The sequence below is a fragment of the Macaca fascicularis genome, chromosome 20, assembly GCF_037993035.2.
Source record: "Macaca fascicularis isolate 582-1 chromosome 20, T2T-MFA8v1.1".
In the NCBI taxonomy this organism is placed as follows: Eukaryota; Metazoa; Chordata; class Mammalia; order Primates; family Cercopithecidae; genus Macaca; species Macaca fascicularis.
In genome coordinates, this window is record NC_088394.1 from 8,762,709 (window position 1) to 8,775,809 (window position 13,101).

The 13,101-nt window shown below is 40.9% G+C and overlaps 1 long non-coding RNA gene across 2 annotated transcripts in view; it reads left to right on the forward strand.

Moving 5' to 3' along the window:
- LOC102141943 (uncharacterized) overlaps positions 1–13,101 on the forward strand; it is an 88,922-nt gene that overhangs the window by 18,029 nt on the left and 57,792 nt on the right. The window contains exons 2-3 of one of the 2 annotated variants that reach the window (XR_006694669.2): positions 743–854; positions 4,351–4,488. This is a non-coding gene — a long non-coding RNA (uncharacterized lncRNA). The remainder of the gene's footprint in view (positions 1–742; positions 855–4,350; positions 4,489–13,101) is intronic. The other variant, XR_012429125.1, reaches the window with a different exon arrangement.

The window sequence follows — 13,101 nt, forward strand, 5'->3', positions numbered from 1 at the left end:
TGGTGCAATCTCAGCTCACTGCAATCTCCACCTCCCACATTCAAACAATTCCCCTGCCTCAGCCTCCCGAGTAGCTGGGACTACAGGCTCCCGCCACCATATCCGGCTAATTTTTTGTATTTTTAGTAGAAATGGGGTTTCACCATGTTGGCCAGGATGGTCTCGATCTCCTGACCTCGTGATCTGCCTGCCTCAGCCTCCCAAAGTGCTGGGATTACAGGCGTGAGCCACCGCGCCCCGTCAGCTGGTGCTTTTTTAGAGTCAGGACACTGTTTGAACACTGTTTGCCTTCTGAGGAGGCAGGAGTCTGACTGACTTGGAATGTGGACTGGAAAATCACAATCTGAGTCTTTAAAAATCCATGAAATGTTGAAAGTGGTAAAAGTAAATTGAAACCCATTCTGTGAAGATGTCACCTCCTTCAGAAAGCCTGCCTTGATATTCAAGTCTTGTTTATCGGATCCTCCCACTGGCTCTCAAGCACCCTGGGGTTTAACTGTTAGAGCACATATTGCAATGTGTTACTGGAGCTTGTTATATGTGCACCGATAACAATACTTACCCAGCCCTTAGCATCATCTATTCAACCTTCATCAGGACCATCTTAGGTAACATTTGTATTGTTACTACTGTTTTTTATTGTCATCATTTTGCAAAAGTTTGGAGTCTAGACTTGTTCAGGGTCAAACAGTGAGTAAATTAAAAAAGCAGAATTTAAATTTAGTTTTTTTTTTCTACCCAGCTAATAACAATGAACGATTATGGAAATAAGAGAAAATTCAGAGGACTGAAGATTGGCACATGGTAGACAATTTAGCAACATATGTCAAATGCTTCAAAGATGTGCATCACCTGTGAGTTATCCTTTTTATTTCTAGGAATGTATTGTACGGATGCCATTGAAAATGCCATCTTAGTTTTGAAGGCTGAAAAGAAAGCAAGGGGCCGGGAGTGGTGGCTCATGCCTGTAATCCCAGCACTTTGGGAGGCTGAGGCAGGTGGGTTACCTGAGGTCAGGGGTTTGAGACCAGCCTGGCCAACATGGTGAAACCCTGTCTCTACTAAAACTTCAAAAATTAGCTGGGCATAGTGGTGGACGCCTGTAGTCCCAGCTACTCGGGAGGCTGAGGCAGGAGAATCGCTTGCACCAGGGAGGCGAAGATTGCAGTGAGCTGAGATCATGCCACTGTACTCCAGCCTGAGTGACAGAGCAAGACTCTGCCTCAAAAAAAAAAAAAAGAAAAGAAAAGAAAGCAAGGGTGATATTTTACCTCCCCCAAAAGAAGACTATTTGATGTCTAAAAAGCATAGGGTGTCTATTGTGCATTTGTTATAGTTGTTTTTAGTTCTAAAGAAAAGCTAATTTTACACTCTTCATTTCTAGAAGAAACAAAGTAATTTAAGGCTAAGCGTGCCACTGAGTTCTGAGGTTTTCCTGCTGCAGAGGTTCTCTAAAAGTCTTAATTCCTGTAATGCAGTTTGGATATTAACTTTTGGCTATTTTGCCCCCAAACCAACATGAACGTAGGAGGCTAACGGTACACTGACGTCCTCTTCCAGATTTCCAATACCCCCAAGACCTCGGGCAACAGCTTTTGGCCTTGCAGGGAGGTCTCAAACTACAACTGCAGTTTCTGACAAGTGTTTCCTTCTCTCTCCACATTTTGCCTCCCCTCCAAGCCCAGTAATGAGGAATCCAGTATAGAATAATTAGACTTTCTGCGATTGAGGTGCCTGCCAATTATGCTGATGGAACTGAAGTCTTATTAGACTAATAAGGTTTTCTAAATTGGACTTGGGGTTCTTGGTGATGTGAGGATTCCTGAGAGAAGTTGCTCAAGTATTGAAAATGAGTTTACCTAAGGATAAATGTTCACCTTGGATGAACTGGAGTGAGAAGTGGGTTCACACTCGAATTCTGTCACTCATCCGCTATGGGACCTCGGGCAAGCATTTCAATTTGCAGGTGGGGAATCAGTCTCCCGCCCTATCAGTAAAATGGCAAAATTAATTCCCACACACCTGAAAAGATTATAAGGATAATGAGCTAAAAAACACAGCACAACATGGGATATTTTATATGAATTATCTTATCAAGCTTAACTTTAAGCCTGGTTACTTAATCATTCTACATAGTAAACAATAAAATACAGGTAATCATATTATTATTGTTACAAACGTAGCATAATCTTGAAGAGTTCTGCAGACAGGGAAACCTGAATTTGAATCTCATCCACAACACTGACAAAGACTGTTTCGCCACTCTCAACCTTGGTTTATCTCTCTCCTTAAATAAAGATAAAAATAGTAACAAAAGTCGTTAGGTCATGTGACATTGTTACGAGGTTAAATCAACGAATACATGAAAAGTACCTTTACCACGCTGCCTGACTTAGGAAAGGAATTTCCTATGACTGACTGAACGGAAGTGTGATTGAGATAATTATTTTCAGTGGAACTTGAAATGTATTGCTGGTACAAGTTTTCCAATTCAAGGTTGTCCAAATGTACAAAACATATTTACATCAGGATTGTGGTGCTATTCGTGTTACGTGTAATTCCATGCATTAAGATTATTTTGGAAATAATTAGATCAAATCAACTAAAGAAAAAGTACTTTTTCATATAATGATTAGTTAAGTCTAGAGTTTATGTTGGATTCAGGATCTTGAACCTCATTAGCAACAGTGTGTCTTTTTGTTCATCTCTTGCGTCTCTTTGTCTTTAATCACCTATCTGCATGTGGATCTTAGCCCTCCACGTGGGAAGTATGGTTCGCTCTTCCAATGCTCAGATATTAATCATGGGGAAAGCTCTGAGACACTTTGCTTAGGTCTAATTTTAAAAAGTGCTATTGGGTCAACTGGAGTTGCTATCCCCATTTAAGCTGCTAAAAGCCTTTAGAGGCATCCTGGCCAGATTTCTCAAAGTCCTTACATAGCTTCTGACCCCTAACCTCTGTCTGTGCTAATCTTAGCAGCAACAGGGTCCCCTACTCTAATGACATCCAAACTCCTATTTTAGAAATGTCTCTAATTCCATATTTCCCGACAATAAGAGTTAAGCAGAGAAGGGCATGGAACTCTGGTAGCTAGTGAGGAATTCTTCCTTTCCTAGAAAGGACAGAGCAATGTTAGCATGACCTAGAGAACATCCACTTAGTCTGCAAACACACCTTAACCATGCTGTTAGAAGGCTCTTTAACCCCAGGGTTTGAGATATGAAGATGTAACATTGGGTTGTTTGGAGCTCCCATGTTTAGAGGGACAAACATTTCACAAATGACCAAAGTTAATATTGAGAAGTTTTCTAATAATAATAATAACCCTGAGTGAACAGGCCAATAAACCAGCCAGAGTTGGGTTTGCAGTGTCTAATAGGTCTCCTGGAGAAGGCACTCCCTCATTTGGATCCTACAGGATGGGCAGAAGTCATTTTCTCCTGAAATGGAGAGCAGAACCATTCCATATGATTGGTTGCCCTCCAACCTGCTGTCTTTGGGAAAAGCAGCCTGAAGAGCTGCGTCACAGGTGGTCTACACATCCCCTGGCACAAGATAACATCATGCTTTACCGAGGTGGATCCATCTGGGTAAGACAAGAAGAAATATTTTTAAAAAGAAAAAAGAAAACAAATGAAAGAGAAGAAAAAGAAGCAAAAAAAAAAAAATGTGTTTACCCAGTTCCTGTATCCCAATGAGAAGAGATTGAACTGCCAATAATTGAGCAAGGCTCTCTGATGATATAGATTAAACCAGAAGGGCCAACAGTAAACAAGAAGAACTTCAAACGAGCAGCGTTCTGGCTCTCTGGGGACCTCCATTAACCAGTCACCAGATAGGCAATTACTGTACAGTTCTTGCAATGACCGGGATCAAACACAAGCATTCTGCACAGTAGGCAGTCAGAAAGCAGGCAGACAAAAAACTGTGAGAATATGCCATTAAATCTTAATTATTCTTCAAAGGGAACAAGCACAACCAGGGGGCAGAGAAGGAAGGAATATTCGGAATCTCACCAATGCCTGGGGCTCGGGGCAGTAGCACAGCTACTGTTTCAACGCTTGTGTTTACTTAAAACTGAACCTCTTCTTCTGACTTCTGCATTGGGCTGAGGAATTCGGTTTACCTAAGCAGCCCAGTTTCTCTGACCCTCTGTATCTTCTTCTGGAGTATATGAAGGCTGTGGTACCCAGGCCAAATTTTGCACACAAGGTTTGAATTCGAATGATTGATATTTCTATGATGCCAAGAAATAGCACACCCTCCAGTGCTGACCACAGATGACACTTGAAATCAGATTAGTCTTTTAGCATCTTTGGAATGAATATTCTCTGTTCTGTAATTCACAGGCATCAAGTGTCATACTAGTCATGTGTCATTTCCCTGAGGCATGCAACTGAGGGGTCCTTGATTAGTGCATGGAAGCCCCTGCATCCTAAACTTAACACGTGATCCTGGTTAAATGGAAGGCTTAAAGAACTTGAAAGGTATTAATTTTGAATCCTGATTTTTAATACTGTATGTATCACTCTGGTGTATGTGTGTGTGTTTGTGTGTGTGTGTGTGTGTAAGAGAAATTGAGATTTTACAGAATATATGAATCTAGCTCCCATTTTTATCACTTAGCATTATGGTTTTAAATATTCTGTATCCGTAGTAGAAGCTAACCCAGCACTCACAGTGGAACATACAATGTGAAACGTGTGTAATTTTAAGTTCGCCAGTAGCCACATTAAAAAAAAAAGAAATAGCTAAAATTAATCCCAGTAATATATTTTATGGAACCCAATATATTCACAATATTATTCTAATATAAAAATTATTAATGAGATATTTTACATTCTATTTTTTTTTTTGGCACTGCCTGAAATCCAATCTGCATTTTACAATTCCTGCTTATCCCAGCTTGAACTAGCCACATTTCAAGTTCACTTGGGGCTGCTGGGTTTCATATTGGACAGCACAGGAGTAGACTGTCACCCAGTTCCATTCTGGATCATTTCCACCTGTAAGTTGTCATCTAAGAAAGACATGGTATGCTGTACAGAAAGTTCTATGTGGCTGCTGCCAGCGTAGTAAAATAGATTCGACATCTTATAACCTAAGAGCCGCAAAACCAAAAATGAAGAGGCCTGTGATGGGGTCAACGTTGAAAACTTCATACCACGATAGCTGTGTTCGAGGTCACAATGAGGACTGCACCAGTGAAATCCTCTTCACTGGTAAATTTGAACTTGGGACAAAGGGAGACCACCTAAGTCTCTTTCCTTCACTCTCCATTCAGCCATTGGAAGCACTCTGTAGGATAAAGGGAGGAGGGCAAATCGGAGTTCCCAGGACATATTTGTGCATACAAATCACGACAATGCTTTTGAAAATGCAAATTCCCAGGCCTTACCACAAGACATTCTGAATGAGTTTGGAGGTATCTGTCCAACAAGTCACGTTTTCAATTTAAAAGAATTCATTATAGAAGCAGCCTGTTGGGCTTGGAAAGGAAACACAAAACCCCATTACCCTATTCTGTAAATCCCACCACGTATTGCTGTGATGGTTAATATTGAGCGTCAACTTGATTGGATTGAAGGATGCAAAGTGTTGTTCCTGGGTGTATCTGTGAGGATGTTGCCAAAGGAGATTAACATTGGAGTCAGTGGGCTGGGACAGCCAGTCTCACCTTGAATCTGGCACCATTTAATCAGCTGCCAGCAAGGCTAGGATAAAAGCAGATAAAGGAATGGGAAAGGATTAGACTGGGCTGAGTCTTCCAGCCTGCATTTCTCTCTTGTGCTGGATGCCTCCTGCCGTCAAACATTGGACTCCAAGTTCTTCAGCTTTTGGACTCTTGGGGTTGCACCAGTGGTTTGCCAGGAGCTCTCAGGCCTTTGGCCACCGACTGAAGGCTGTACTGTTGGCTTCTCTACTTTTGAGGTTTTGGGTCTTGGACTGCCTTCCTTGCTCCTCAGCTTGCAGACAGCCTGTGTGGGACTTTACCTGGTGATTGTGTGAGTCAATACTCCTTAATATACTCCCTTTCAGATATACATCTATCCTGTTTATCCTGTTCCTCTAGAGAACCCTGACTAATACAATGATGTTTGCCTCACAATCTTTCATGTTTGGGGGTAAAGAGGTGAGAAACTGGAAAACGAGAGTGACTTCTTAACCGTGCTCTGATTGGAGTGTTCTATTCCACGCCCCCTCCCCCCCACCACAGACACACACACACAATTGTTCCACCTTCCCTGCACTGTGTGGCCTTACTTATAATGTGGCAAATATGTAGACATGTTGGATTGTCCAGATTTTACCCCAAGTGTTTCCTTCCCATGTTCCTTACTTGTTCTCAGCCCAATTTACTATCCTTAGGTACTTGTAAAATCAAGAAACAAAATCCCTGCTCCAAAGACATATGCAGAAGATAAAACAGACCTTTCAGGAGAAGATGATGGCCTATGACAGGGGTTCCATAGCAAATGGTACATACAGGAGCCACTGAAGATGACATGTGGAAGTTGTCCGTTCTCACACTACAATGAAGAAATACCTGGGACTGGGTAATTTATAAAGGAAAGAGGTTTAATTGACTCACAGTACCGCATGGTTGGGGAAGCCTCAGGAAACTTACAATCTTGGCAGAAGGCAAAGGAGAAGCAGGCACCTTCTTCACAGGGCAGCAGGACAGAGTGAGTGCAAGCAGGGGAAATGCCAGACGCTTGTAAACCCATCAGATCATGTGAGACTCCCTCACTATCACAAGAATAGCATGGGGGAAACCATACCCATGATCCACTTACCTCCACCTGGTCCCAAGTGGGGCTTACAGGAATTACAATTCTAGGTGAGTTTGGGTGGAGACATAGAGCCAAACCACGTTGGAAGTGTTGTTTACATCTCCTTAGCTCTTCAAAAGCTAATTGCTCCAATTTCAACCTGACTGTAAATGTGAAATCTTCATTCTTCCACCTGTTTGCATCACCTTTGATTGATTCCTCAACCTAACCAAAGAGTTCTCTAGTAAGAAAATTAAATACTCAAACCTTGCTGCTCTTATTGTTGTAATCAATACTAGAGCCTTGACTTTCATAACACATCCTCACTTAGAAATGGTTCATAATCTCATGACTTTGTATATATGACTGTGTTTTGTGTGGACTTGAACCACAATGAAGCTTGATGTTCATAGTATTCATTTTTTAGAGGATACTTTACTAATCAGAAAATATTTGCACTTACATTTTCTCTTCTGGCCCTTGAAATATTCCTTGTGTGGCTGAAGAAAGTCAATAGTGGAATCATTTAATAGATAAGGGCATTGAAGCTCAGGTATGTTAAATGCAAAATCACAGCATGGTGGGATGGCACAGCCAAGGAGAGGATGCTGGTCTGAGACCTCATATTTTGGTCCTCTTTCTACTTTACCTCTCACTGCCACTTTCTCGAAGAATATCAGATGCTCGCATATATCTGGCATGTGTGTTCTTTTACACATTCTAAGCTTCATCTAAAATGATGCTTCTGTGCAGAAATTCAGCCCTGACCACAGGGCTCCTGGAAATGCCTATCATGAGCAACAGTGAGAACTGCCCCCACGGTATTTGTGTTTCAAATCTGTCTACAGAAAAGATTGAGAACCAGAAGCCCTTTTCCTTTTTTGAATGCTAGCTGACTCACTGTTCAAGAAAGGAGAACACTTTCAATTATGCTGTTTGACTGCAGTGACAGGGATCCAAAGGAAATGGCTCCGTCCCTTCCCTTTCATCCCAACCTCAGTGACATCAAACTCTGATGTGACTGAGGGTTGGCTTGTGAAGGAGTCATTAGGAAATTCTGCCTAAGCCATGGTCCGATGAGAAGGATGTATCCTACGGTGGTGATTTTCCTGTGTCCCCCCACCCAGAGGAGAGTTGTCAGATGAGCAGGAGGAGTATATTCTATAACGAACAGCAAGCTAATAGGTTATACAGATAACTCGCTGACTTTGCCTTACAGAACCTGTGCTGTAGACCTTAGGACAAGATTCATGCTCAGGGGGCCAACTCTATGGGTTAGGATTTGAGTTTAAGCAGCTTATTCTCATATTTCATGGCAAGCCCAAAGTCCTCTGCTCTCTAGTGAGTAGGTCAGTCTATGCTGGTTCCATAGTTAGTTAAATAAAGCAAAACTCAGGTGTCTGAAGCCTAGGTCCAAGCTGAGGACATGCTGGTTGCATTATCTCAGGGAAGCAAGAGTGAAGCATCCATATGAAATGCATCTCATGACCATCTTCGACTTTTCCACTTGGCAAATATGAGTACTTGAAACCTGAAAGGGACTGTGACTTTCTAAAATCATACAGGGAGGGGCCAGGCACAGTGGCTCACATCTGTAATCTCAGCATTTTGGGAGGCCGAGGCGAGTGGATCACCTGAGGTCAGAAGTTCAAGACCTCTCCGACTAACATGATGAAACCCTGTCTATTAAAAACACAAAAATTAGCCGGGCATAGTGGCACACACCTGTAATCCCAGCTACTTAGGAGGCTGAGGCATGAGGATTGCTTGAACCTGGCAGGTGGAGGTTGCAGTGAGCTGAGATCACGCCACTGCACTCCAGCCTGGAGACTCTGTCTCAAGAAAACAAACAAAAAACCTCAATGAAATAAAATCATAGAGGGAGTAAAGAGAAAGTGTTTCTCCTGTCTTCTGGTCACCTGTAATTCTTTTCTCCTAGACCAACTGCGCACCTGTCACCTTAATGTTTATGAGTCTATGTCTGGATACTTGGAAAACAAATCCAACTTCTTTTCTAGGTTTTCACAGCTTTGAAGAAGCTCCATCCTGTGTCCTGAGCCTCATTCCTTCCATCTTCTAATCTCCTTCTCTTTGTTCACTTCCTTGAGCCATAGTAGCCTCTTTTTGTTTATTGAATGCAATATGTCAGCCCCAGAGCCTTTTCCCAACTGTTCTTGGTCTGCAGTTCTCTCCCTTTGATGCATCTGCAGATTTTTCCTTCCCATTCTTCAGATCCGGGCTTAGAAGTCACTTTCTCTGAGAGGCATTGCTGTGGGGCAATATTCAAAATTGTCCACCTTCTTCATCACATTACTTCACTTTCTTGTTCTCTTAATATCAACCTCCGAAATTATCTTTTGACATGTGTGTTTAATTCATTTTCACTTTTGTTCCTCTTGCTCCAGAGGGCAATCTCAGAGAGTACTTTGTTCATCACTCTATCCCTGGTACCTCCGACAATGCCTTTCAAATAGGAAATGCTCAAGTAATATATACGCAATGAATTGATACATGAGATGCACCTTTATTTGCTTGTGGTTTCTTTTCCTTGAATTCAGAATCCACCATGAGTCTGATATCTACATTTTCAATGGTAGTGCTGCTTTTTGCTGTATTTCTATAAATTCAAATACCTACATATCTATAGCAATGTCGATATACATATTGATATTTTATCTATTATTATATTAGGGGGTTTACCCTCTTAGAGCTAGCTTTTGGACTCTTCAATCACCTTCAACTTTTCAGGAGTCGACAGCCCAGTCTTGGTTGATACTACGACTCTCAACTCGACCACATGGCTGCAACATTGGTAAATTTTAATTTTCAAATACAAACAAATTGAATCGCTGCAACATTGGTAAATTTTAATTTTCAAATACAAACAAATTTAGTCCTTATTAATTTTCAGTTGGGAGCTCTCGGGGTGTTGAGTAAAAATTATGGCAATAACTAGGGACGTCTTTTAATGTTATTAATTCAGACTTAGAACTACCAGCATAGGAAAAACTTCTGTTTCCTTGAGTACGAAGTGCAAAAGCAAATGGTTTGGTCACTATTATTTCTGTAGAAAAAGTGATCTTATAGAATTAAAGATACTAGCTTCCTCAAGATTTCCTTCTCTCCCTCCTTCTTTCCCTCTGTACATCCTTCTCCTCGTCTATTTTCCTTTCTCCTTTCCTTTCTCCTTTTTCTTCTCCTTTTTTTATTGTCTCTTTCTTCATGCCCTTTCTTTTTTACAAAAAGGGCTTTCTGAAGCAGTAAAACCACAGTCTAAAATGAATGCAAGCTCACATTCCTCAATGGGGAGGTGATTTTCAAAAAGCTCATCTTTTTAAAGGCAATTTTTAAAAGGAAATCCTCACTTTCTCCCTACAAAAATCACCCTCGTCAGATGGGCTTCCGAGATAAAGATGAAGTGATCATTGTGCCCCCAATTATACAAGACACTGTATTTTTACAAAGGAGTTTACCTTGGAGAATAAAATTATTTTTTTCCTGATTTAAAATTGTTCTTACAAAATTGCTATCTCCTTTTCTCAAGGTACATACAGTGCACCATGATAACCTCAGCAAATAAATGTAGTTCCAGCAGGAAAGGAGGCAAAAGACTGTGTGGTATAACACTATCTGGCTGACAGATCAGCCCACACTGCAAAACACAAGGAGAGTAAAACAAATGACGAATAAATGAGAAAGCAAGCAGGATAGTGGTTGACTCCTACTCCACAAATGGAGGGGGGCTTGCACCCAGGGAGAAAATCCAATCGTGCATTATGATTGCAAGTACACTTTTATGGGTATTCTTGAGAAGGCAAAGAAGAACTTATTCCAGTCCTGCCTCCATGTGGACACGTTTTCCCTCTGCCTCCAAAACTGCGATTGTCTCCCTTGTGGTGTTTGGTAATGAATCCTCAGCTCTGTGACATAAAGGCCAAAGAGCTTTGTTCTGTATCCATGGAGTTTGCAAAGAGATTAGCAGGGTCTAAAGAAGTGAAAAAAATAAATAAAAACATCTGGAAACAGGGACTTGGCATTTTGCTTCAGGTGTGGGTGTGTTTGGAAGCTGAGAACTAGGGAGAGGACCACTGATTTTCCCCTTCTTTCTTTCTTTCTTTCTTTTTTTTTTTTTTTTTTTTTTTTTTTTTTTGAGAGATGGAGTCTTGCTCTCTTACCAAGGCTGGAGTGCAGTGGTGTGATCTCGGCTCACTGCCACCTCCACCTCCCGGGTTCAAGCGATTCTCTTGCCTCAACTTCCCAAATAGCTGGGGTTACAGGCACATGCCACCACACCCAGCTAATTTTTGTGGTTTTAATAGAGACAGGTTTTCACCATGCTGGCCAGGCTGGTCTCCAACTTCTGACCTCAGGTGATCCACCCACCTCAGCCTCCCAAAGTGCTAGGATTACAGGCATGAGCCACCACACCCAGCCTGAATTTCCTTTCATATTGCCAAGCCTAGTACCCACCGTAATTCAAATAGGTAAATAGGACAGGATCAGTCAACTCTCCTGCTAGGAGCACTTGTAGCCAAAATGATGACTGCCATTGTAATTTCTGTTTCAGTTTTTTTCCAATCAAAGTAGTATCTTGAAGCAGAAGTACACAGATAAAATTTTTGAGGCTTCTTTCCAATGCAGCAAAAATAGATTGAGCATTTTATGTATGTTCATCATTGTTCCAGGTGCTCTGGGAGTAAAATTAAATAAGCCTGTTCTTGCCCTTATGTAAGTTAGTGATATAGAGGGAGAGGCAGATATACACACAAGTACTTATAAGTAAAGGTCAAACTTTGTATTTTACTTATGTATTGTATTTGGCTATCTTTCCCATCAGAACGGAAATTCCTTGAGGGCAGGGATTTGAGAAAGAAGAGTTTAGTTTGTTAACTATTTTGTTCTATTCACTAGAAAATACTAAGCACCCAATAAATAATCACAAAATGAAGGAATTAGAAAAGTAGGTATAAAAGCCAACACAGAGGTTCCAGAGAATCAGAATTGTTCCGATAGATTTGCTCTAGATGAAATGGTGTTTGAGCGTGGATTTAAATGATAAGACACGGTATCCTTCCCAGCCTCTGGTAACCATCTGCCTCCTCTGTGTTCATAAGTTCAATTGTTTAGATTTTTAGGTACCACAAATAAGTTAGAACATGCAATGTTCACATTGCATGCCTTTATCAAAACATCTCATGTACCCCATAAATGTATACACCTACTGGTATGGTTTGGCTGTGTCCCCACCCAAATCTCACCTTGAATTGTAGCTCCCATAATCCCCTCGTGTTATGGGAGAAACCTGGTGGGAGGTAACTGAATCATGGGGGCAAGTCTTTCCCGTGCTGTTCTGGTGATAGTGAGTAAGTCTCACGAGATCTGATGGTTTTATAAAGGGCAGTTCCCATGCACAGGCTCTCTTGGCTGCTGCCATGTAAGACATGACTTTGCTCCTCCTTCACCTTCTACCTTGATTGTGAAGCCTCCCCAGCCATGTGGGACTGTGAGTCCGTTAAACCCCTTTTTCTTTATAAATTACCCAGTCTCGCGTATTTCTTCATAGCAGTATGAAAATTGACAAATAAACCTACTTTGTACCCACAATATTTTTAACTTTTTAAAAATGTAAAACTAAATAAATAAATATCGTGCAGAAGGTGGATAGTGAAGCCAGGAAAAACATGATGAAACAACTTTTAGTTCTTTAATTATAAAGTTGATATCATATCATATCGTAATATAAATTAATTTGGGGAAAAATAAAGAGCAGTGAGCAACCCAGAGGCTCAATTACCTGAGAACCACACATATTACAAAGGTGCATTCTTCCTTTTTTTTTTGTTTAATTTTCCTCAACATGTTTATCCCATATAGCCGCAGAGCCTTCCCTGTACTCGTGACACAAAACCTTACTTCTTTCAAGTAGCATGCATGTATCTATGTGTTGTTATGCAAGCCTTCATAGGTATTATTTTCAGGAAAGGAGTGAGATCCTCCACCAACTTAGCCAAAGCATAATTCGCTCAAGTATTCAATGAGTTGGGTTGTAAAAGACAGGTCAGCAAAAAACCAGAAGCAGGCAAGGACAGGTGGTCCTAATGGAAAGTTGAGGTGTGCCATGATGGGTGTATAATGGCACAATATAGTATATACTAATAATTATAACATAATATAAATTATTATTTGTCAATTAATTAGCTAACCAATACGTTTTTAAAAATAGTAAAGAAACTTACTGGCATAGTTTATAACTGGATTTTGGTTTTATAAATTATTACACACATGGACGGTTCAGCAGCCAGTCAGCAACTATGAAATGAATTAATT